Source organism: Amblyomma maculatum, chromosome 1 (genome assembly GCF_055883805.1).
Source record: "Amblyomma maculatum isolate TAMU_Amacu chromosome 1, ASM5588380v1, whole genome shotgun sequence".
In the NCBI taxonomy this organism is placed as follows: Eukaryota; Metazoa; Arthropoda; class Arachnida; order Ixodida; family Ixodidae; genus Amblyomma; species Amblyomma maculatum.
The window spans coordinates 189,150,463-189,176,158 of record NC_139344.1 but is presented as its reverse complement, the minus strand read 5'-3'; the positions used below and the strand labels follow the sequence as shown (position 1 = coordinate 189,176,158).

Genomic DNA, 25,696 nt, shown 5'->3' with positions numbered 1-25,696 from the left:
GATCTCCAGCACGGTGATCTCCAGTCCTCGGTGATTGCCATTGCCATCAGCCGAAACCACGGAATTACAGTGAACTAGAATACTTTCTAGTGGCGCGACCGGCGGCGGCTGGGGCCAGCTGGAGTGAAGCGAGTTGACACTGACGGCCGGCAGGGGCGCCGCTGCGCCTTCTCCTAAGGATAGAGGGGCTTTATTCGGGAGCGGCTAAAACTCGCCATGAATAATGCCAGTGTTGCCTGGATTTTTGCTGGACAGCCGCCCTGAATCCCTAGCAATCCCTAGGTCAGATTGTCCCTAGTTGGGGGCACGGCGTGCCGGCGGGCCACCGCTCATTGCCCGCCACCCACCACCCACCCTGCTTGGGGGTGCCGCCGGTGACGCGGCGGCGGTTTGGTGCCGTGGCTTTTGTTGTAGTAAACGAGACTGTGCCTGTTGCACGGACGGGTGCGATCGAACTGACTGGTGTGCGCGCCATGAACAACCCTGGCACATCTGCTGCGGCTTCGGTACAGAAAGGTTAGTGCCCGGTCTGTGAAAAGATTTGTTTAGTTGTGGACAAAGCACGCCAACGAAGGTGCCGCCATGTTCAAATTTTAGCTGCCCCTTTTGCGTGCAATGTTCGTGTTTATATGCTGTCCGCTTACCGTTCTTATTTGTCACATACTGCAGGGATTTGTGCCAAGGTATGCACTTACAGCACGCGCCAATTTAGCACGGTTGAAGGCGAGCACTGCACTGTCTTATGATGCTGCTAACTGGCGCTTGATGCATTGTCTTCTATCAACCAGATACTCACGGCACTCGTCAGTGATTAGCTGCTTAGGGCGACGAAGCTCATTTTATGCTTTTTTCGTTCTTGGCCCCGATTCTCCATACGCTGTTCGTTTTGATCACATCCGGGTGAAGTACTTGCCTATGATATCGCTCGAGCATCACTAGCTTGAAACTAGTGATACATATTGAGCACCAAAAGCTCGAAACTAGCACTGAACCTTTTACAGCCAAAAGCGGCAGCTATATGGATGATATTCTGCGTACCCTTGATGAAATTTTACCTAGTTTGCGTCGGGTACGACAAAAGGATAAGCTCTGTTGAGACAACAGAAATGATAACGTAAATACCGTTTAGACAACTCCATTGTAGCACGGAGACCACGTAGCGGTGCTTCGAAGTAATGAACCCGCTACTGAACTCCCATTATGTGTGTGTGATTTTTTTTTTTCCTGTACCTTTAGTTTCTTACACTCCTTAATAGAGCCCTGCACGGGTTGGGTTTTCCTGCCCCTTCCCTGGCCCACATTTGAAGACCATCCCGGGCCCATGGTTCCAAGCCCATCGGCAATGATTACATGGCCCGGACCCGGCCTGCGCTTCCACGACAGGACCCGTGCCAAACCTGCAAAGTAAGTCTGAGCAGACGCCTTAAAAATGTATTGCTTAACTAGCACATAACAATAAATCAAGATGAGAGACAAACCTTGCAAAATATTCTTGGTAGAGAAGGACACAGTTAAAGCACCTACAGAAGCAAAGGCTCGGTGAAGAATATTTTGAGAAGACATTTTATGTAAAGCTATCTAGCACAATGTACATTTAAAAGGTATGGATTACGGGCATTTAACTATGACTCCTTATAAGCAATTGGCTCTTGGTGCAAGTTCTTTGCTTAATCACCTACAAAAAGACTGCCCCTGGCAACTTTGCCCCAGGAACATGAGTGGGCAAGGGCAGAAAAAACCAAAATTTACATATTCATTGAAGAAATCACAGCCACATTGCCATATCTCTGTGGAGACGAAAAGCGGTAGTGTCTGTTTATTGTGCATGTATATGTTATTGGATATGTAAAGATTCCTAAAGCAATAAGCTCTTATCCTAAAGCATTTATTGTAGCGTAGAGACATTCTTTGGGGGGGGGGGGGGGGGGGCAAAGCAGACAGTCAGAATTTTTATGAACAGATGGCTGCCTGCCGAGCAGTCAATTGAAGGTCCTTGTCCAGGGGCTGTTATGAGGCTTCAAATGTCCAGCCGTTAGCGGTAACACAAAGGTTAGAAGCTACCCTCTTGCTCACTGATTGCCGAGAAATCCTAAGCTGATAGTGTTGAGTACTTCAGTAGGCACGTGCGTATGCAAACGGGCTGTGTCATGCATGACAGGTTACAGCACTTCATAACACCTCCATTGTAGTACAGTTCGCTATCGAGTTTTGAGCCTTTCCTTTTTAACTTTTTTCACTTGTGTCATTGAATGCAGCCCGGCATGTTCATACTAAATTACTTGGACAAAACACCGAGCGGCACTGATTAAACTCTGTTTACAAACGAGCGTTCTCTCATTCTCTGTCAACATATGTACTAGTAGTGGTTTATTCATAAACCACTGGAATGATTTTAGTGCTGGAATTCCATCTCCAAAAGAAGCCATACACAGCTTTACCCAGCCTGGCCTGGTTCCACCACTGCAAGCTGCGAGCCCAGGCCTGCATGTCAAGCCCGAGCCAGGTCCAGACCCATAAAAACGGCAATTTTCCAGCCCGGCCCAGGTTTTCGGGCTGCCCGAATTCATGCTCTGCTCCAAACACTTGAAATTATTTGCCGAGAATAAGTTCTCAGCAGGCAGTACTTTGGTAATCTTTGTTAGGAAGAAATTACATGCCATAACTTTTTTGCCTTGGAAACTTGGGTGATATCTGGCTTACACGACTACCTCAAAAATATCACCCAGACGTGTCCCTTGCCTGCAGTCGCTTGCTGTACAAACAGCATTGCAATTTATTTACTGACACTATGGCGCATGTAGTGCGAAACAAAAGGAGGTCATTATTTGCTAAAAGATGATTGTGAAAGTATGAAAAATTTCAGTCACTGCTATTTTCATGGGAAAATGTTGCATGGCCTTGTATAGCCAATTAGGGCCAATTGACGAGAAATTTTTGCTCAAGATTTCTGCCAGCAGAGTGGGCACTGCTGTCATTTCTAATAGCTATTTCGTTGTTCATTCATTTGCAGCGGCACCAACATGTTCTTTTGTCTGTGTTTTGTGCACCCATATTCTGTTCGTTGCTTTAAAACATTTCTGGGTAAGTGCAGTCGAGACCGCGAGCATAGTGTTGGGCGAATTCACCAGGCGGCATGACAAAAGGAGGCAGTGTGGTGTAGAGGAATCTACTTGTGCCAAAGACAGAGACTGCAACCATGCCAGACAGGTTGCCAAGACATCGAACGAGAAGCCAGACTAGCCTATTGCCGAGAAGCTTACCAAATGCGGAATCAAGCCAAGACTGAAGCGGCAGCTACAAATGCGGCACCGGCCGATGGCTAATGCTCTTGACTTGGTTCAAAGAGAGCTGAACCCCTAAAAGTTTTAATATTTCATAACAAAGGCTTCAAGGATTTGCCTCAAGTGATTCCAGGTAGCCCTGCATGCACAAACCTTTGTCACGGATACACCTGCAAGAAACAAATAGTGGCACGTAATTGCTTCAAGCGATGGTCTCTTTGTTTTCCTTTTTAACTTGATACCATAAAAAGCACCCTGTGTGGCAGCACCTGCTGACTTGGTCATGTCATGTGGCCTTGTGATGTCACACAACCTACCGACAGTAATTGCAGTGCTGCGTCACCTTCCTGCCACTTGCTAGATACACGCCCATAATTTTTCATGGATGCCAGATTTTCTGCAGTATGGGACCCATCACAATATTTTTTGTTGCCAGAATCCAATAGTGCAGTGTTTCGTGACTTTTTTGTCACTTGTCCGGCAGCAAGACATTTATTGCCGAGATATTTCGATTTGAAGTTGAAGAGGTCTGTTTTCCTTCTGAGGGATTTAGACTTGGGAAAATGACGCAAATGATGGTGTAAACATAGACTCCATGATTCTTGATGCATAGCGAGCAGTGCAATCTAGCAGCAGCTGAAATTAAAGCTGCAGTTCGTCAAAGCAGTCTATTTGTTTGCACCAGGCATAGATCCTGAGCTTGACTGCAAAGTTCTCGCAGTGAATCTTGACCTTGGCACCCACAGAGCATGCGGCGCTTTTTAGAGTTGAGGTCACTTGACTAACAGGATAGAATGTACGAGCGCCGACGTGGCGGCAAAGTTTGTAGCTAGCGAAGCTATGGATGCGGCCACTGACATTGCCGAGCTACCATCACGAGTGACGAGTAAAGACTGCTACAGACGGTCTTTTTTGAATAGCAGCAAGGGGTGAACAATGCATTGTGGCAGAAAGTTAAAAGAAAAAAGGGGTACACAGGGCCTGTTTTGCTCAATTTATTTCGTTTCCTTCACAATTGTATTTCTTAATATGAACCAACTGAGCTCCCTTTCGTTCAATGCTTCCTTGCGTGTCTACACCTTATGTGGTGTACTCTAGCGTCGCTGCCCTGCAGATGGCAAACCGATGTGCCAGTAAGGTCTGTGCATGCACGCTGGGACAGCAGAAAATAGAGAAATAGAAATATTACGAGATAGTTTGGCAAACTCCTATGCTTATCATAGATATGAGACATCGGTGACACTATTAACAGCCAGCAAAAGCATTCAGCACTCTTGGGATGCAATTGTTTAGCGGTGAGTGAAAAATATGTGTAAAAAATGCAATTGCACTACACAAGTAATGTAATGCGAGAGGTCTCAGCTGTTCGTGTGGCACAATGGCTAAGACATTCAGTTAAAACTCCAAAGGACTTAGGATTAAATCCCGTTCGAGACTAAATTTTTTTACTTAAGCACCCATGCCTTTTTAAATCTTACTTTTTCCAGCCTTTCTTTTCTTTCCCAGCTCCACTCGGGTCTGTGCAGGTTTATTCTGCCCAGTAAGTTATAACTTAATCCTGTGTGCATTTCATACCAGATTTTTCAATAGAGAAGCGCTTACTGAGGCATGAACTTCATCAGAGGAAAACTCTGCTGCTCCGCACTTGTAAACCAAAGCATGTATATTAAAAATGAAACCATGTGGGCATGCCAAATGCATAGCTGTGACTTCAAAGAACCAAAACATACCAAAACGAAACTGACTGCCTATGGCACTGCCAAGCACAAATTTATTTTTGGCTTCCAATATTTAGCCTGTCCTTTTGCCATTTTTGAAACAAAAGTTAACAATTCAAACATGCAACGGGATCCCTTGCATGTCATTGTGCATGCATTTGTGATTTCTGTATTTCTGCAATGCCTGCATTTCTGTTCTCTTTTTTCTACCTTATAAGAGCCTTGTTTTCAGTGAAAGTGGTGTTTTTGTGATTAGGAGCCAGTATACCATAGCTGCAAGCCTACTTTTTCTTTCAGTGTACCTTTAGCACTACTTGCAGGTCTACTGCAGGTCTTTCGTATTGCACTCTGAACAATTTTTTACCCATGCTTTTCATTAAGATTTTCGAAGCATGATGGGTTGTAGTGAATGGATTTGATTGCACCTGAAAACTTAAACACAAATTGAGAGCCTGTAATTTCTCTTTTTTTTTTTTTTGCTCACTGCGTGTTCTTTGCGAATTATGAATTTGACCACTTGCTTCACGAGGCAAGGCTCGAGGACGTTGAAGCTACTTTGATTGCCCGTCACTAGGCACAGTTATAGCAGTCTCGTAGCTCACTGGGTGCATAGCCACCAGCAGGCTCAGCATATGTATCTAGGCATGCGGCTTCTTGTTGGTTGACCCCTTATCATTTATACTGCTCAGTTTTATTGAATAATGGAAGCGTACAAGTTGACGCAGGAAATGAAACGCCATGCAGTCCTCATCGCACTGGCCGCGCGCCACAGCGACTTGGAAATTGCCAACTTTCTGAATGTAGCGAAGTGTTTCGTTAACAAAGTGCGGACAGAACTGATGTGCTGTGACGGTGACGTGGCATCTGTGGCGAAAAGGAAAAAGCACAGTCAGCGGTCAGACGTCGTCAGAACACCTGATTTTCTTCAGAGGCTGCAAGTCATCGTGAGTGACAACCCAGAGAAGTCAATGCGGGCCATTGCAAAGGAGCTCAATGTCGCAGAATCGGCTGTCAGGCTTGCTGTGCACGAGGACGTGAGGTACCATTTCTGTGTCATGAGGAGGGCGCAATTCTTTTCTGGTAAAGCTCAGGAGAATCTTCTGCTCTGGTCCAAGCGCTTGCTAGGCAAGCTGAAGAGCCTGGAACGCTCATTTTTTTCTTTCAGATGAAAAGAATTTCGATCAAGACCAAAAAGCTAATTGCCATAATGAAAGATAGCTTTACGGAAGCGCTAATGAGGTGCCGACAGCGTTGCACACAAAATTTCTGTCTGTGATGGTGTCAGCAGCCGTCAGCAACAAGGGTGATGTCATGCTGCCACACTGTTTTGCAGAAGGACTCCGCGTTAATGCTGCCGACTACGCAGAGGTGCTTGCCACCGTTGTGAAGCCCTGGACTGATACTGTTTCGAAAGGAAAACCTTGTGTCTTTCAGCAACATTCGGCTCTCGCCCACACCGCCTGCGTCATCCACGAGTGGCTAGCCAACAACTTCCAATAACCACATCACTCCCAACTTGTGGCCTCCTAGTTGTCCAGATTTGAATCCACTCGGCGTCGTTGAGAGAGAAGCCGACAAAAGGCCACATAATACAAAAAACTGAAGGTCGCCACTGCGAACTCAATGGGCAGTACCTCTAAGAACCACCTGATCCGTGCACGCAGCCATTTCCGAAGCCGAATTGAATTGGTTACTGCTACAAGTGGCACATTCATTGAGTAATGTGAAAATAAACAGTAAGAGAAATATCTCCTAAAGTTTGGTGAATATATATATATATTTGCTGGAGATATTCTCTGCCTGAAGCCAACATTGCACCCGGTATATTGCAAGATATGTGGCTCGAAAGTTCAGGCACAAATCAAAATGCAGTACTTATTCTGTATCTAATTTTGAGCAAATTATGTGTGCAAAAAAAAAAAAGAAAACGAATTCATCTCAAATTTTGACCACCAAGGTCTTCTTTATACGTCTGCAGAGCTTGCAAAGCTCGTAAACACGCTGGAAATTTCGATTTTCTTAAATTATTTCATTTCAATAATTGAGATTAAGACAAGCAGCATTCATAATATTGCGATGTTTTTGAAAAGCCCAGAGGTTCCCGAGCCTGGATATTCTGCCCATGACAGAAAAATTACTCTTCGCATAGAGAAGTTCTACGTCCAGATGAGGTTCTGTTTTTATGTGAAGACTAACAGCAGAGCTCTAAACCAGAGCAGATAATGCACCTGAAGGTGAGGAGTTGGAAAAAATTATGTTCTAGGGCTCTATTTAATGACTCTGCCCGCATCTTGTGTATTTTCAAATTTAGCAGCTTAATTCATTCACGTGCTCGTAGTTCAGTGACATTTTCATATAATCCTGTAGTGTTTCTTAGGTTGGTACCATATGCTTGAACTATTTATATTCACTTAAAGGGGTCATTGATGCAGGCATTGCGAAATCAGGGGGTAGACGAGCCGTACGTGAAAGTGCTGGAAGATATATATAGTGGCTGCACAGCAACCATAGTTCTGCATAAAGAAAGTAACAAAATTCCCATAAAGAAAGGTGTTAGGCAAGGAGACACAATCTCCCCAGTACTATTCACGGCTTGTTTAGAGGAAGTATTCAGAGACTTGGAATGGGAACAGTTAGGGATAAGGGTAGATGGAGAATAACTCAGTAATCTGCGATTTGCTGATGACATTGCCTTGCTAAGCAACTCAGGGGATGAACTGCAAATAATGATTGATGACCTAGACAGAAAAAGTAGAAAGGTAGGCTTGAAAATCAATATGCAGAAGACTAGGGTAATGTTCAACAGCCTCGGGACGGAACAGCAGTTTACATTAGGTAGCGAAATATTGGAAGTAGTAGGCGAATATGTCTACTTAGGACAGGTAGTAACCGCAGATCCGGACCATGAAAAGGAAATAACAAGAATAACATTGGGATGGAGCGCATTTGGCAAGCACTCGCAGATTATGACTAGCAGCTTACCGGTATCGCTCAAGAGGAAAGTATACAACAGTTGCATCTTGCCTGTACTCACCTATGGGGCTGAAACGTGGAGGCTAACCAAGAGAGTTCTACTTAAGTTGAGGACAACCCAGAGGGCTATGGAACGAAAAATGGTAGGGGTAACATTAAGAGATAGAAAGCGTGCAGAGTGGGTCAGAGAAATAACTCAAGTTACCGACATTCTAGTGGAAATTAAGGAGAAGAAATGGACATGGGCAGGACATGTATTGCGAAGAGAGGATAACCGATGGTCGCTGAGGGTAACAAACTGGATTCCAAGGGAAGGAAAGCGTAGCAGGGGGCGGCAGAAAGTTAGGTGGGCGGATGAGATTAAGAAGTTCGCAGGGGTCAAGTGGATGCAGCTAGCACAGAACCGGGTTAAGTGGAGAAATATGGGAGAGGCCTTCGCCCTGCAGTGGGTATAATCAGGCTGATGATGATGATGAAAGGGGTCATGACAGCTAAAATTTGAGCATAAACTGATTATTGCATTTCACTCCATTCACGTTGATTATAAATCCTTGAAATTTGAGATTTCAGTACAGTGGATAGTTTAAAATAAATTTTTATTATTAATAGCGAAAGCAGCTTTATGGTTTGGCAACCTTGGGCGCTGACGTCACACGATATTGTCACGTAGTGGTGACGAGGTCGACGACACAAATGAGGGGTCGATGATTGCACTAAAGAAACTCTTTATTTGGGCTGACTTGCGCCCGCAAAAGAACTAAGCAACTCGGCGGCGGCGATAGGAACAAACGTGCTCGTCGATCGTTGAACAAAGAATGCTCGTCACACTCGTCAACGCTCAATTTAAAGGCTGCACAGAACAATCTAGATAACGTCGCAAACAGCTACCAGCACGGGCTGGAACATTGTGGAAAGACACCCGAGTGGCCGGAACCTTCGAGACAGATCTCTGTGCATCTTGCGCTACAACAAAACTGATAAAGGTGTGACTCGCGACATCGAGCATTAACAAACAAAGATTACGGAACTGATACGCGGTCCAGAATCAGAGTGATATGCCTGTATGCCGGCGGCTGTTAAAAAACAACAAATACAGTTTTGAAGGTTTCGCGGCATTACTCCCCCCTTAAAAAAAACATCGCCTCGATGTTCCAAAACAAAGAAACTTAAACACTGCAAAGTTTAAACACCACAGATTCTTTAACGCGCGTAATATGGCTTCAGTCGTACAACATGTACAATTTCTGGGCGTTCGCATCGCCGTTGTGATGCTGAGGTTCCGTCGGGAATGACTTCATAGTCTAGTGGTCCGACGCGGCGAATTATTTTGTACGGCCCAAAGTATCGACGCAACAACTTTTCGCTTAATCCGCGACGGCGAATTGGTGTCCAAACCCACACTTGGTCTCCTGGTTTGTACTCCGCGTGGCGTCGTAGTAAATTGTATCGTCGGCTGTCGGTGCGCTGTTGGTCTTTAATACGCAGCCGTGCGAGTCGTCGGGCTTCCTCTGCACGCTGCAGGTAGGCGGCGACGTCAAGGTTGTCTTCGCTGGTTACGTGCGGCAGCATTGCGTCGAGCGTCGTCGTGGGCTCCCTGCCGTACACAAGCTTAAACGGGGTCGCTCTGGTCAACTCCTGGACTGCCGTGTTATACGCGAAGATCACGTACGGCAAGATGGCGTCCCAGGTCTTGTGTTCAGCGTCGACGTGCATAGCGATCATGTCCGCGATCGTTTTGTTCAGGCGCTCCGTAAGGCCATTGGTCTGGGGATGATACGCAGTTGTTCGTCGATGGCTTGTGTGACTGTATTCCAGGATGGCTTGCGTCAACTCTGCCGTAAACGCCGTTCCCCTGTCCGTGATGAGCACTTCTGGGACGCCGTGTCGCAAGAGAATTTGTTCGACAAAAAATTTGGCGACTTCTGCCGCGGTACCATTTGGTAGTGCTCTTGCTTCGGCGTAACGGGTAAGGTAGTCAGTGGCCACGATGATCCACTTGCTACCCATAGACGAAGATGGAAAGGGGCCGAGGAGATCCATCCTAATTTGTTGAAAGGGAAGGATTGGGGGCGGAATTGGGTTTAGTAGTCCTGCTGGTCTGATCGGTGGCGTCTTGCGTCGTTGGCACTCACAATACGTCTTCACATAGTGGGCAACTTCGGCAGGCAGTCGCGGCCAGTTAATACTCCTGGATTCGACGCAACGTGCGCGCAAATCCGAGGTGGCCTGCTGTGGGCTCATCGTGCAACGCCTGCAGAATTTCTTGCCGAAGGGTTTTAGGCATTACGAGAAGCTGCGCGGTCTTGTTGGGTGCGAAGTTCTTCTTCACGAGGAGGCCATTGCTTAACGTGAAGGATGATAAATGTCGCCTGAACACACCAGGAGGGTGTGTTCGGGCTCGGAAAGTCATCACGTCGGGGCGCAGGGCGACGTAATGCACCAGCGTAGTTCATTGCTGTTGCCTCTTGTGCTGGAACAGCCGCAGCCGTCGCTTGAGGAACGCCCAGCGCCTGCTGGACTTCTTCACGGACGACGTCCGCGAGCGTCGCCACCTGGGGTTGTTGCGATGATGGCATCAATCGGCGGAGCTCCTCTCGCACGATCTCCCGGATGAGGTCCCGAACGTTCTTTCCGCATGCAGATGTGCTGGGGTGGTGGCTTGAATAGTCTGGCTGAAGTGGTCGCTCGTAGTGGCGCATCCGGGTGTACAGATTTGCAAAAAGCGATTCTTTGACGCCTCGCATTAAAAATTTGACTCTCTCACCTTCAGTCATGTTAGGGTCGGCGTAGCGAAAGAGGCGCTTCATCTCTTCAACGTACGCCAGGACAGGCTCGTTAGGAAGTTGAAGTCTTGACTGAAGGAGGGCCTGGGCTCTTTCCTTTCGGACGACGCTTGAAAAGGCAGTCAAAAACGCTTCCTTGAAAATGTCCCAATCCTTCATAGCTGCCTCATGATTCTCGAACCAAACTCGGGCATGTCCTTGAAGAACAAAGTAGACCTGCCTGAGTTTCACAGCGTCGTTCCAGCCGTTGAATTCTGTCACACGGTCGAAAAGGTCCATCCAGTCTCCAGCATCCTCATCCGGTCGTCCATGGAAGCAGGGGGCCTCACGGGGTTGGACGAAAACAACCGGTGCTGTAGGCTGGGCCATTGTCAGCGTCGATGCCTTCCGAGATCGAATGGGGTCAGGCAGCAGACCGTGTTCGGGTTGTAGGCCTTGAAGTCGGCGGCTGGCTCGGTGACCTGTAGGCTGGTCTTCCAGGGTGACAGCAACACGGCTTGGGTCTTCGCTTGAAGGATCAAAGGCAGCACCACCACCAGATGTCGCGTAGTGGTGACGAGGTCGACGACACAAATGAAGGGTCGATAATTGCACTAAAGAAACTCATTATTTGGGCTGACTTGCGCCCGCAAAAGAACTAAGCAACTCGGCGGCGGCGATAGAAACGTGCTCGTCGATCGTCGAACAAAGAATGCTCGTCACACTCGTCAACGATCAATTTAAAGGCTGCACAGAACAATCTAGATAACGTCGCAAACAGCTACCAGCACGGGCTGGAACATTGTGGAAAGACACCCGAGTGGCCGGAACCTTCGAGACAGATCTCTGTGCATCTTGCGCTACAACAAAACTGATAAAGGTGTGACTCACGACATCAAGCATTAACAAACAAAGATTACGGAACTGATACGCGATCCAGAATCAGAGTGATATGCCTGTATGCCGGCGGCTGTTAAAAAACAAATACAGTTTTGAAGGTTTCCCGGCAATATCATCCCCATGTTTTCTGCTATTCATGGTGACTGCGGCACTCTTGCATGCATGCCATGGATTGTGGTCACTGAGAGCCTTTTTCTTTCTTCAGCAAAAATATTTCATTCCCATATTTTTTTTACTTTGGCAAGCCTTCACTATAGTGTGCAACCTTAGCGATCCTTGGACTTGTTTTGGGATTGTCTTGTCTAGAGATTGTCGAGAAGGCTAAAATAGATGTGCTCATGCTGCATTATTTAAACATACAATCTGAAGCACATTATTCTTACGTTTTGAGAGTTAGCTTGTTTAGCAACAAACGCTCCTATATATGAAAAGGCACATGTCCAACGTTTCCTTCCTGATCTTAAATCGGTTACCAATCAGCAACACAGTTGATATGAGTCGATGTTCGGTTTACATCCGGCTTCTGTTTTGATGAGCAGTCAAGGTCGACAAGTCTCATTCTGAACGAGGCCAGTTTGGGAAAGCGACCCACGGTTTGCCTTTACAAGTGTGAACATCGGTCAATCTGAGCGGTTCCTTAATCGCACACCCTTTGCAATCCTCAATCGTGAATGGGCCTTTAAACTGCACGCTGGTCACATGTTGGTTACAGTCAGTCCGCAGTAAAAAACATCTTCGGAACACAGCGGGCCTGTTTGTAAGCAGCACAATTTCTGCTGCCAAGAAGGGTAGAAAGGCCTTTATGACTTATTGGAGATTTAATTGACCACGTGCTCTGAAGTTTCTTCAAAAAGCCAATATTTCTGCTATAAAACATTAACATTTCTGCTCCCTAGCTGTTTCAGAACGTCTGTCCTGCTTTCTGCTCCATTTAGCTGCTCTAAACACCTATTTTGGCCACGCACACATGGTACTGCTTTTCACAAACCCCTGTCCAAAAGTGCTGGAAGAAGACAATAACGATGCTATTTTGGAGCCTACTTCACGCAACTTCAGCACTCAGACTTCGACTACCTTGAAGGAAAGTCATCCTTGCCGCTTAGAGTGTTCAAACGTGGACTAGCCTCCCTTGCACTTTATAATGGCGTTCGCACCCTGACCGCCTACTTACTTGTCCCTGTGGGCCTTCTCGATGAAATCCTACAGGCCCCTCATGATGAGCCCACAGCTGGGCGTCTAAACTTTATTTTACTCTCATTCGCATTCAGGTTGAATAATATGGGCCCATATTGGTCTCGTCTATCTGCTAATGTCACGCACTATGTCAGGAGTTGCTGCGACTGCTAACGCCACCGAACACTGCTAACAAGACTGCAGGATATACAACCAAACCAATCACTTGCGAGGCCATTCCAACAGATCGGCATGGACTTACTAGGTCATTTCCCGACATTGACATCTAGCAACAAGTGGATAATAGTAGCAACTGACTACCTGACTCGCAACGCCGAAGCAAAGGGCCAAAGGCTTCTTCAGACTAATTATCGTTGTAGAAAGCGAGAAGCACATCATAATATCCGTCGTGTAAAAACCCCACTTCTCGTTGTCCGTGGCATTGTCCTCCTTGCATGCATTAGCAGTCAGTCAGCCTGAAAGTTAAGCCAATGTAACTAGTTTCTCGCTTTAATGTCAGCACAGTAGCCCGCCACGCTGTTGCTGCCGGCTAGGAGCGGAGAAGCAGGTCAACTCCATTCCACCTTGTGTATGGCAGGGAGCCCGAAAATTCCAAGAGCACTGTGGAATCTACACTGCAGAAGTGCGAAAGGCTGAGCGTTGCTGGTGCACACGGTGCATCACGTTTGCTCTCATTGTCATTATCACTAATTGCAGCTTTATTGTCAGCGCTACTATCGTCGCATGTGAGACAACCGTCAAGCTTGCCTTGCAGCGCCGGCTGACCACTTTACCATAGATGGTCCAGCGAGGTATACAAGTACATCGTACTCAAGTGCTCCAACACCAGATGGATGCTTTGAACGCGAAGGTTGACAGAGGAGTACGGAATTCCACAAGCCGGCCTGTTCCCCTGTTGATAGTCTGTATGCAGAGACGAATGAGCCTCCGCTGAAAGATAGAAGGGCTTCACTTACATGTGCTTATGTCCTTAGAATAAGGTCACAGAAAAAACACCTCTGCTATCCAATAGTCTCAACATGCCGCTCACGAGTAATTTTCACAAATAAACCACAAGCGACGAGGCCACTGATAATGCGTTTCGAAAACATTTGCAGTGAGTTAGAAATTCTGGACACCTTGCCCGACACTGCACCAAAAAACAGCCCCCTACCCCCATGGTACAAACTTCCAAATGTCTGTGATCTCACTCTAACACACTTCAACAAAAGCCAAACTCCTAAAGAGCATATAATACAAGAATTTCGCACAATAAAAGAAAAGTACAGTAATTATACAGAGTTTTATACAGATGGATCAAAAACTTCTACTTATGTTGGCTGTGCCGTAGTTGAAGAGAACTGGCAACAAATAATTAGGCTTCCTCAGTGCGCATCAATCTTTACAGCTGAATCCTATGCTATCCTGACAGCTGTAGAAAAAATAGTGAATGAAAGCATTGGGAACAGTGTCATCTACACCGATTCGTTGAGTGTACTGATGGCTTTAAATCACAGGAATGCTGCCATGCCTCTAATCGGTGACATAATACATAATGTAAAAATGATCACGACACAAGGACACAACATAGTGTTCTGTTGGGTCCCTAGTCACGTAGGCATTGACGGCAATGAAAGAGCAGACAAATGTGCTGCACTTGCCCACAACAAATTGATTCAGAAAGTAAACATACCACATAGTGATTGCTTGAAATTAATAAAACATAAACAGATCAATAAATGGCAGTCCAGATGGAACAACCAAGAAAATAATAAGTTGCGTCTCATAAAGCCTGTACTAGGAGAATGGAAATCGAGCACACATCAACAACGTTTTATGGAAGTGATAGTATGCCGTCTTCGTATTGGACATACTCATCTTACACATAACTTTCTGCTAATGAAACATAACAAACCGACCTGTGAAGAATGCGACGAGATACTCACTGTAAACCACATTCTAATTACATGCTCAAAACTTGAGACACTACGGAGAAAACATTTTACTATATTTTACAATCATAACATCCCATTTCATCCCACCTTGCTTTTAGGAGAAAGAGCACTTGTAAACCTAGCCTCTGTTCTCAGTTTCCTAGAAGAAGGAAACTTTTTAAATAAACTATAGATTAAACATATCCATTTCCTCTTTTGCAACCAGAACATACATTAACCTCGCTCTTGGCGCATGATAGCCTTAGTTGCTTATGCGCCATAAAACCCAACACAACACAACACAACACAAGCCGGCCTGTTGGAGATATTCCAGCTTGCGTGGAGAGAGCAGATCCATAACCAGGTTTGAGAAGCAGAAATGAAGAGATGGCACAGCGAAGCACGGGCGAAGTCATCCCTGGCGGTGGACTCCAGCACAAAACACACGATCGCTAATGAGAACATCTATAACACACGAGACAGCGGACGGCAGCGGGTTACTCTGCGAGGCACGGAGTGGTTTTCTGCGCACAAGTGCTCCAAGTGCGACGCAGCCAATAGAACCATACAGCATGTTGTGATCGAGTGCCCGAAACTGTGGCTTTCCCCCCCTACAACTGCGATATCAGCACTGATGGAGACTCTTTCGACAGCACTTGGTCTGCAGTCTATGTCACCACCCAAAGAGCACACCCTGTGTAGGACAGTAGAGGTGACAAAGCACCGCCTTGACTGGTGGCGTAAACGAGCAGATTGTTGAAGGACTCCACCCTTCTTTTCCTTCCCCTTTTCTTTTTTCTGGACTTTTGACCAATGCACAGCAGTTGGTAGAGTTTTTGTTCTTTTTCTACTCCTTTATATATTAGCCTAATGAAGAACTCTGTGATCCCTCGCTACAAAGGGGAGTGGCCGCATCAGCATCATGCAGACAAGGAGAATTATGATGTGTGTTTTAACTCATCCTCACGATAGACAAGAGCCTGCCGGGGTGGCGCCGTGGTTACGGCGCTCGACTACTGTTTCCAAGAATGCGGGATCGTAACCGGGCTTCGGCGGCAAAATGGAGACGAAAGCGGCTTTTCGATGGAGACGAAAGCAAGGCTGCCTGTGTTCTATGCAATGTCAGTGCACGTTAAAGAACCCCAGGTGGTCAAAATTTCCGGAGTCCTCCACTACGGCATCTATCATAGCCTGAGTCAGTTTAGGATGTTAAACCCCGCAAACCAAACCAAACCAAATCACTGTAGACGAGATTAATGTGTAGTTCACGATCCCGGGCGTGGCGCAGTTGGTTAAAGCTTAGGCTGGCGATGCGAGGAATGCAGGTTCGATTCCCGGTAAATGCAGGATTTTTATCTTTCCAGTGACATTAGTTTCGGTTTCAGGTGATGTAATTTGATTGAAAGCTATATTGTGACCGAACGAACGCCGACAGTATGAGCCATTAAAGCGCAGCTGCATCATTTTTCGAGAATTCTGCGACATTCAAGAATTTGACTCTCCATAAGCTGTCAGTAACCGATGGTCGCTGAGGGTAACATAAGGATAAACGATGGTCGCTGAGGGTAACAAACTGGATTCCAAGGGAAGGAAAGCGTAGCAGGGGCCGGCAGAAGGTTAGGTGGGCGGATGAGATTAAGAAGTTTGCAGGGGTAAAGTGGATGCAGCTAGCACAGAACCGGGTTAAGTGGAGAAATATGGGAGAGGCCTTCGCCCTGCAGTGGGTATAATCAGGCTGATGATGATGATGATGAAGCTGTCGGTAATTGTGCTGTCTTTAAAACTGATGAAGTAATCAACGATTACAATTCGAGCTTCTCCTCACAGCACTGAAGGACTGCGTAGAGGCTCAATGATGACATCACGGACGGTAATATTTTTTCTTTTCGTTACCTTCGCCCACATCATGCGGTGCCTTTTTTGATGCCATCAAACAATGTTTCTGGGCCTTCAATTTTGGTAGCCTTGTTTTTACTTCTTCCAAGCAAGCCATTCTATGCGGGAAACATACCGGTGCCGTCAATGATGTCATTATGTGCCCCCCACGCGTCGCTGTGTGGTGAGGAGAAGCTCGATAGCTGAAGCGGTTTAAATCGCTATTTGCGCCATTGTTTGAAATGCTAGCGCGAAGATATCTTGCATGCTTAACCTGGAAGCTGTAATCATTTGATTCCTTGAAACTCATCAAGATCTACAACCGGTGCAGTTTCCCTTTAAAGGCTTTCGCCTTAATACAGCACTCGATGTCATGCTGATGCCACATGTAACGGAAAAGGACAGCCTCAGTGTCACTGCCTACCTTCAACGTGCAGAAGCAGCCCGACGACTCGCCCAGCTGCGCATAAAAAGCCAGCAAGGCACCAATGCCTAACGTAACCTACAATGACAATGAAAATTTCAAGCCAGGAGACAGACTCTAGGTTTGGATGCTGAATCGCCATCGTGGATTTAATGAAAACCATAAATTTTATGCTGCTGTTTCCGCAAATCAAGTTCACTCATTTAGATGAAATGGGCTATGGAATTGTCCCCAGATGCTGCTGACAGCACCCCAGGGGTGATACATGTCCAGAAATTGTATGTTGTGTGCCTATCCCTATTATAACTGATGGACACTGTTTATATTTTGCTTGATGTTTATTTTTGCCTACCTTTCTATTCAATGTAGAGCATTGGGCCGATGCTTCTTTGAGGGGGAAGTCATACCGCAAAGCTTTTTTTTTTTTTTTTTTTTCACACTTTACGCCACCTGGACGCAGCTTTTACTCTTTTTTGTTGTACAATGATGATGCACAGAGATTTACCTCGAATAATTGCCACAACACAACACTGCTTCTACATTGTTCTTGATCATTGTACTTGGCAGGTTTACCTCTGTTTCCTTGTTGCCTTTAAACTGAGCACTGGGCTTTCTGTTGTTTGATGACCAGTGCCTTTGTCGTGATTGGCCACCTTGTTGAACAAAATAAACTCTGAAAGTGAATCCAGTGTGCAGATAATGCTGTCAAACAGAGTACTGAGTTCTTTTTGGCTGATAGTAATTGATGGGATAAGAACACATGGTTGCAAAGAGCATATGTAGGCTCTTGAAGAAGTTACCTGTGCTCCTTCTGCCATTAGCTTGTTAATCGGTGTGATGAACCACTAGTTTAAGAAACACTATCACCAACCAGATTATTTATTAGAACCCAACGTTTCGCGACCAACTCGGTCCCTTCCTCAGGGGCGACTAAAGTTCGAGGCCCGCAGTAGCAGGCAGCGGCCTATGTTTAGCCGATCTGAAGAAGAATGGCTGTACACGCGCCTTCATTCCGATGTGCTTCCTGCCGTCGAGCTAGCAGGACAAGAGGGTCAGTCAGCACGGACACGACAAAGCGCCCTCGCATTGTGCTCCCATACGTGGCGGGCACCAGTGAGGCGCTTGCACGCATCCTGCGCAAACACGTCTGTATGTCGCACAAACCTACCTCAACAGTCTGCCATTTTCTGCCGCTACCAAAAGATCGTATTCCCAGAGAAAAATAACCAGGCATTATTTATAAAATCTCTAGTGCTCAGAGTGCTCTGCCTCGTATATCGGCGAAACAAAAAATCTCTGTCGGCGCATATTGCAGCACAAAAATGACGCCCGGCAATTGAACTCGAAAAGCAACCCCCCTCGCCGAGCACTGCGAATGCGCCGACCACAAAATCGCCTTTGACGAGGTGAACATACTTGATGTGGAGACCAATCCTTTCAAAAGTTGTCACGTCTTTTTTCGGTTCATCCATCCGGCTGACAGCTGCAGCAGTGAACTGGAATCCGGGGACGCTACCCTGGCTCTGCTACACAATTGGACTTCGCCACGTGTGCCTGCTACTGCGGGCCTCAAACTTTAGTCGCCCCTGAGGAAGGGACCGAGTTGGACCCGAAACGTCTGGTTCTAATAAAAAATTTGGTTGGTGATGGTGTTTCTTTAACTTTTGTTTCAAGTACCCAACCAGGCGGAGTTACACCGAAGATGTTCTCGTTCGAGTCAATGAACCAATGGGAAAAGCTTTAGGCCTTGCCAGTGACAGGCATCGTGAAGAACCGGTGAGTGCGGAGGACAAGTCTATTTGCCATGTTTGAGCCTAGCCAGAGCGTCTATAAAGGCACACAAAAGACAACTTGACAAGTTATCTAGCTCATTTTGGATATGTTGACATTCATCTAGCAGTAGTTATGGCTGACTGCATGGCAGTGTAGCCTAGCCTCTGAAATCTGCTTCCAAAAATTGATGTCAACATATGCAGTTTACTTATGCAATTTGCTGGTGTTGGCAATACCTGTACTTTTTTTTTTGTATTTTGTATTTTCCAGTCTACAAGAGTTCTGTTTCTTACTGTCTTTTTTTGAGACTCACTTTTGACAACTTGGAAAATCTTTCTTTTTGCAGAGTTCAAAGCCTGGAAGGACCATATGGAAATCTGTGAAGTGGCTCATTTTGTTAGTGGCAGGAATGGCTCATCTGCATACCATGCAGGTTTTTGCAAATGCACATCTGTTTGTTAGCCGACTTTGAAAAATATGAGGGCTAAGGAACCTGTTCCACATCATGTTCAAAATAGGCTGTGCTTATATGCCTAAGCTGCTTCTGACATTGCCATGGTGCTTTTGATTTTGTATACAAATGCTATCTGAATAAAAGGTGCCTACGTATTTTGTATGTTTAATGAACTCAAGCATGTGATGGCTCACATGCATGATATTGTTAATGATGGTCCCCAAGATACACAGCATTTAATTGATGCTAATTATATGAAGTTAGCTGCACGTTAACCCTGTAACCGCCAAATTAGCTCCCGAAAAACATACTAACATCGCCAGGTTTAGTTGTAATGTTTTTCATACCATTCTAATTCTAAAAAGTTTCCTTCATTAGTAAGCATGCTGTCACTTCGCCATCTTTTCTTTTTTTACCAGTTTATGCACATCGCAAACGGGGTCGAGTAACTGTCGGGTACAAATTCTAGATTGTCAGCGAAGCTGCTGTCTGAACTACTTTACGAAAGAGATCTTTTTTTTTTGAGGTGCCACCGGCACTCTTTGTGTGTGGCACTATCATAAAATGACTTTTGTCATGCCAAAAATGTGTGCTAAAGACTGAAATGCGCATTTTTTTCCATGGATAACTATGGCTCTGTAGAGTTGAAAATGCAGTCAATGTATTTACCAAATCTATTCCTTTTTCATTGGCAGTGCAAGCAATGTAAGAGCAGGTTGGACAAGTGCCACTTGTCACTGGCAATACTGGCACAATTGCCAATGACAAATGAAGCTCTGAGATAAAGGACTAAGCCAGCATATGGTTTTGTGGATGCAGAAAGTTATGTGTAGTTAGTCAAGTTTGTACACAGTCGTCTGAAAGATTCTCACCATTTTTACAATGATTATTGCAGACCTGCAATGAGACACTAGAATATTCACTTTTACCTAAAAAAGTGATGCTGCTTCAATAGAGGCAATATGCGAAAATGCCCGTATGATATGCAGCAGTATTAGTAGTGCACAATAAAGGTTCCCAAGAGGCTAAAATTGTGGCCCTCCAACAGCCCGGAAATAAAACCCCATATACTTTGCTCATATGCACAGAAATACTGCCTTTTGATAACGACATACGCTGCACCTACCTCCACCATCTGTGCTTTCCTTGGATTGCAATGCCTTATGTAACGTGCACAAAGGGATTGTACTTTATTTTGCAATTAATTTCGCATGTACATTTTGGTGAACTGTATGCAGCCACAGGGCCTGCTTTTGAGCTGCATAGATTGTTTTCTCCTCATGGAAGTTTACAGTTGACAAGTGTTCTGTTCGGTTTATGGGGTTTAATGTCTATTGGCTATGAGGGATGCTGTAGTGGACAGCTCCAGAAAATTCTGACCACCTGGGTTTTTTATGTGCACTGACATCGCAAAGTACAAAGCCGCCTTGCATTTCGCCTCCATCAGCTGCCACCGCAGCTGAGAGTAAACCTGTATCTTTGGGATCAGCAATCAAGCTCTCTTATCACTGAGCCACCGCAGCAGGGTACAAGTGAACATGGCTGAAAACAGATCCACGGCATGAAAAGTTTTCCCAGCTGGTGTACCTGTAGGCTTAAGTTCAGGTGTAGAAACATTTTCTACAAGATTTTGCCTTGCAAACAAGCAACATTTGTGCACAACCTGCGCTGTGTGCAAGGAGGCTGCAGTGACAAAGCCGGCACCTGTTTCCAAAGCTAAGGTAAAGCTTGGCCACAAAGCTGCACATGCAAAAAATGAAATGATGCAGTTTGAAAAGCCCAATGCTCAGCTTCATTCAAAGATGTGTACAAAGCCAAAATTCCTTTCGCCAAACATGAAATCCATGTTTCCTGCACAGCTGTTGAGCATAAGATGCCCATCTGAAAACCGATAATCAGAAGTTTCGCACCTTGCTTAACTGTGAGGAATCCATTTTTATTGCATGCTTCAAGCTTACTCAAGCTGTTGGGCTGTTCCTAATTTGTTAGCATTGTGCAAATTATTGCAGTGCAAGTTTGCCAGCTGGCTAATGTGCATCATTTAAAATGATGCACTCTAGCCCGCAACCAAGCTTGACCAAAACTAGCCAGGGTTCTTCAATAAATTTGCATTTCAGAAACACCCTGGTGCCTGAAAGTTGCAAGGAATGGCGATTGCTAAATGGCTTTTTTCAGTTGCACAGTGCCTTCAATAAGCTCAAGCTTATGACACTGTTTGGCAGTAAAGTATTCTTGGCCTGATTGGTGCACTATCCACAAAAAAGCATTGGCACTCGTGCTGAGCAGGTCTAGAATAGGAGATGTTAAATGGTTCACAGGGCAGAGCACAAGCTGCTTTATTCTAGGTGTAGGAAATTACCAACATTACAAAATAGAGAGAGGGTACGTACACAGGACAGGAAAAGAAATGGCTGACTAAATATTCTCAGCCTGTGGAGTCATCTGTCTGACTGTTGGGTCAAACGCTATGCAACCACTAGATAACAAGCCTTCATTAAGTCGCAGCTACAGCGTTTATCCAATCTTGCACGACACGCGGGCCGGCGCTCTTCCCGCCGGTCGATCCAAACTTGTGAAGCCCTTTTTGAAAATTTTCCCCACCGGGGTGGTGCAATGGCTCGCCTCATAACAATGGCATTAATATTTTTCTATTTTGCTGCATTAAATAGCCGTATTGCTGACACAAGCTGCAAGTCTGCGAAGTGTTCACTAGACAAACTGCTTTCAAGCAATGTAAACCGTGACCACCACTACTTCTACTGTTCCACTAGCACAAGCAGCAAGCATCGGTGCCGGAGAGCTTCTAGCAAAGAACACTCAGAAGCATAAAAGTCGCACAAAAAAGTGCCTCGGTAGTAGTTAAACCGCTTGCGTTTTTCATTCCATAAGGTAAATGAAAATGTGGTGGCATTTCGAATGTCATCAACAGAGCGAGGGGTGCAGACAAGAGTAGTAGCCAAAGGAGAAATCTTCCCTACCGTGGTGGCATTCTATGCCATCAAGAGCAGTTCCCTCGAATACCGCGCGATGGGCCCTACGTAGCCGCAGTGCTCATCAATGTGCTGGGCGAGGAAAAAAGGTTAATAAAGTATATTAAAAGCGACGGAATTCGGGCAAAAACAGCGGCAAGCAGATCAGAATAGAGTTTGGACAGCCAGAGAAAAGCCTACATTTTTTGTCCTGATTCAACCTCCTTAGTCCCGGCGTCACCCATTCCTCAAGCACTTAGGTGCACACTTCTGAACCTAAGCACAAAGATATAACTTTCATAAAGCACAAAACAACCGGCGCAACAAAACGCAACATCGCGTATAGCGGGAACAATCGCGCCGTCGCGAGGACGTGCGGCGGCCCTTTGACGTCTTATGTCCTTACCTGCAAGAAAAAGCAGCACCTTGGATGTGGGACGTGTTATTTATTAGCGAGTACCGTGAAACTTGGTTATGGGTAAACCTTCAGGACGAGAAATCTTCAAAAAAGACGGTCACTTATGCGTCTCAGCGCAAAACATGAAGGCAGCCATCTTGAATGTTTTATTTTTCTCTTTTTGGTGTACATACACAACAGATGGCGCGAGACGCTACAAAAACGATAATGATGATAATGGCCGCGAATTTTGAAAATTTAATTTGCGCGGAAGGGTGGCGTTTTTCGCTTAAATTAGGCGCAAATTCGACGAGTTTATAGGCAGACGCCAGGCATGAAAGGGAGATTCAGTTTAGCTACGAAAAAAATTTACGCCATACATAGCATAAAAACAAATCCCACTAATAGTAATTTTCGACTTCAATTACACTCGGAGACAACTTATGGCAGTGTGGCCAAGACTAGGCAGAAAAGGTAAGATAGGCCACTGTTCCCTAGCCCTGGAAAAGGAGCCAACTCACCTCTAGTGACCTTACACTTTATCTTCAATTTATCCCTTTCACCCGTCCCCTCGCCTTCCACAAGGCAAGAGGACCATGGCCTGTCCTCTTTCCTTTCCTGTCTGGCCTTGGCTACAGTGAGAAAGAAAAAAAAAAGGGGGGTATCCCTTAGTATATACATAAAATATACTGACAATGAAACATGAACTGATCGGGCAGCGCCTAGCTTGTCCGTGCGACCCTCCATAGCAGTTGCAGATCCTGTATGGCCCGAGAACTTGTGTTCCGTTCAAAAAGCAAGGAAAGGCACAAGCTTTCTAAACTGGTTTATTTTATTTCATACATACTGCTAGCCTCCTTTTGGAGGCTGTTGCAGGTTAGGGGCATAATATAGAAACTGCAAATGACAGGAATACTGACAATCCACACTTGTCTAATTTTTATATAATTCTATATGGCAGTGTGGAACAAGAAATGGAAAAGAAGGATATGATACAATATAATCACGCTGAAGACACATGTTTCACTATATTTGTACAGAGGTCAGGCTACACATATATAGGGTACTCAAGGAACAATTGCCAGCCGTGAACTGAACCCATCTAGTGATGAGCAATTAACCACTTCATCGGCTAAACCATTCCATTCGCGGACCGCCAGGGGAAAGAAGGAGAACATGAACGTATCACAGTGTGCTCGATACTCGACTAAATGCTTGGAATGACGCAATTTTTCGTTTCTATGTGGTGACAGTTTAATAAATTTGGAAGCTGTATGCAATCAAGAACATCCACACCGTGCGTGCTGCATAGCAAACAGCCTTCGGATATTTGCCGTTGAATCAAACTATAATTGGAGTCTCTATAAAAGTCTTGACCATGAACTGCAGTACTTTATGTTGCTTTTCACCACATCTTGATTTGCAATTTCAGGTTTAGGTTCATTGCACAGGCAAGTTCTGAGTGTAACTATAGGCAGGGGTGTTGGAAGAGGAGGAAAGGCAGGGAGGTTAACCGAAGAAGAAACCGGTTTGCTGCTCTGCACTGGGGGAAGGGGGTAAGTGGATATAAAAGTGATGTGTAAAAGAAAGTTACAGAAATATGAAATCAGTACTGTCACATCACAGCCATATCACGTCGCATCGCAGCAAAATAACAGTCTACCGATCAGACCCGTGGTTTTCATGAAGCAGAGCAGTGCCTGGGAGGTCTTCACCGCAGACGATCGCCGCAGCCAATGGCATATAATCTTGATTTCTGTCAGCGGGTGTCCATATAGACACTCTAGTGCAGGGCAGAGAAACTGTCTTTCCGCATTGTATGTGGTCCACTCGCAAAGAATGTGGCCTATAGTCTCGTCAGACCCAGAGGTTGCACATGCAGGGCTTAGCCATACCTATCACAAACGAATGAGAATTTGTGAACGCTACACCAACCCACAGGCAGCACAGCAAAGTTGCTTCACGTCGGGGCCGTGTAGAATCCGGAGCTTCAGGTCAGGAGCAGGGGTGCCGAGAGGCCTGTTCTACTTATGATATGATATAATGACAGCACCACATTTAAGCTGCAGTGAATATGTTTTGTTAAGAATGTTGCAATAAGCGGGTACCGCACGGTTGCTGATTTATCTATACATAGGAGAGTGTCCCCCTTATATGATACAGGGAAAGAAATAACCACATAGCGATCAAAAGGATGGAGGAAGGAGAGACTGATGACAGCATGCTTTCTTGCCACTGAAAAACTGCGGAATAAAAGAAATCAGGCTAGTGCCAAGAGACGGTTGGTTGGTAACTGGTTTATGGGGTTTAATGCCCCAAGCATCTCGAGTCGTATGACATCAAGAGAAGTGGTTATGGAAAAACCAAGCACATATAACAGTAGGAAAAAAAAAAAAAGACATAACAGAACTTGCCCAGACATAACAGATAAACAAATAAACAGACAAGTGTAGCAGTATAACACCAAAGCATTGTGCCTTACAACATATTTACAAATTTGCTTCCATGTGCATGCAGGAACTTGTTATAGCCTTTTCAAGATCATGGAATCAAGCATGTTGCATGCAAGGGCAAAAGTGGTTGTAAGCGTGGGAAGGAGGTGACACAAGCCGCTGACAAGGAGAAAGCTTTGAAACAGTTCACAGGAATAGGGAACGTAAGGCACAATGAGCACGTACAGGTCTGGACAGTATCAAGGAAGTGACAGTGGCTGCGCACGATTGCGTCGCATAAATGTGAAATGTGTAGCCTCTCAAATGACGTCAATGTATCCATATGCATTTGCATTTTAGCATGCAGTTGCCGTTTGTTTGCTTTTCTTTTTTTAGCGAAGTGGGGGCTTGACTATGGCAGGCCTGAACTGTTTGAGATCAAGTTAAATATTTATCTAAAGCTTTCCTGAGGCCTAATACTCCATTTGTGTTGTATCTGTGGAAATACGATTTCCCATCATCATTCTGTTGTTCTGTATGCTGATGTCCATTTAAAGCAAGAATAACATCAGGAGAATGTGGCTGCTAATATTTAATTTCGCAACAGATGCTTAAGCTAGGGCAGCGCAAA

The 25,696-nt window shown here is 45.5% G+C and overlaps 1 long non-coding RNA gene across 5 annotated transcripts; it reads left to right on the top strand.

The window, feature by feature from the left end:
- The first annotated feature begins 189 nt into the window (after nt 1-189).
- Nucleotides 190-19,422, top strand: LOC146205196 (uncharacterized). 5 transcript variants are annotated; one of them, XR_014704154.1, is made up of 4 exons: nt 190-516; nt 1,308-1,404; nt 18,715-18,816; nt 19,160-19,422. It is a non-coding gene; the product is annotated as an uncharacterized LOC146205196 (long non-coding RNA). The 5 variants fall into 5 exon arrangements; XR_014704152.1 differs by having other exon boundaries at nt 1,257-1,404; XR_014704151.1 differs by having other exon boundaries at nt 1,237-1,404.
- The last annotated feature ends 6,274 nt before the right edge of the window (nt 19,423-25,696 follow it).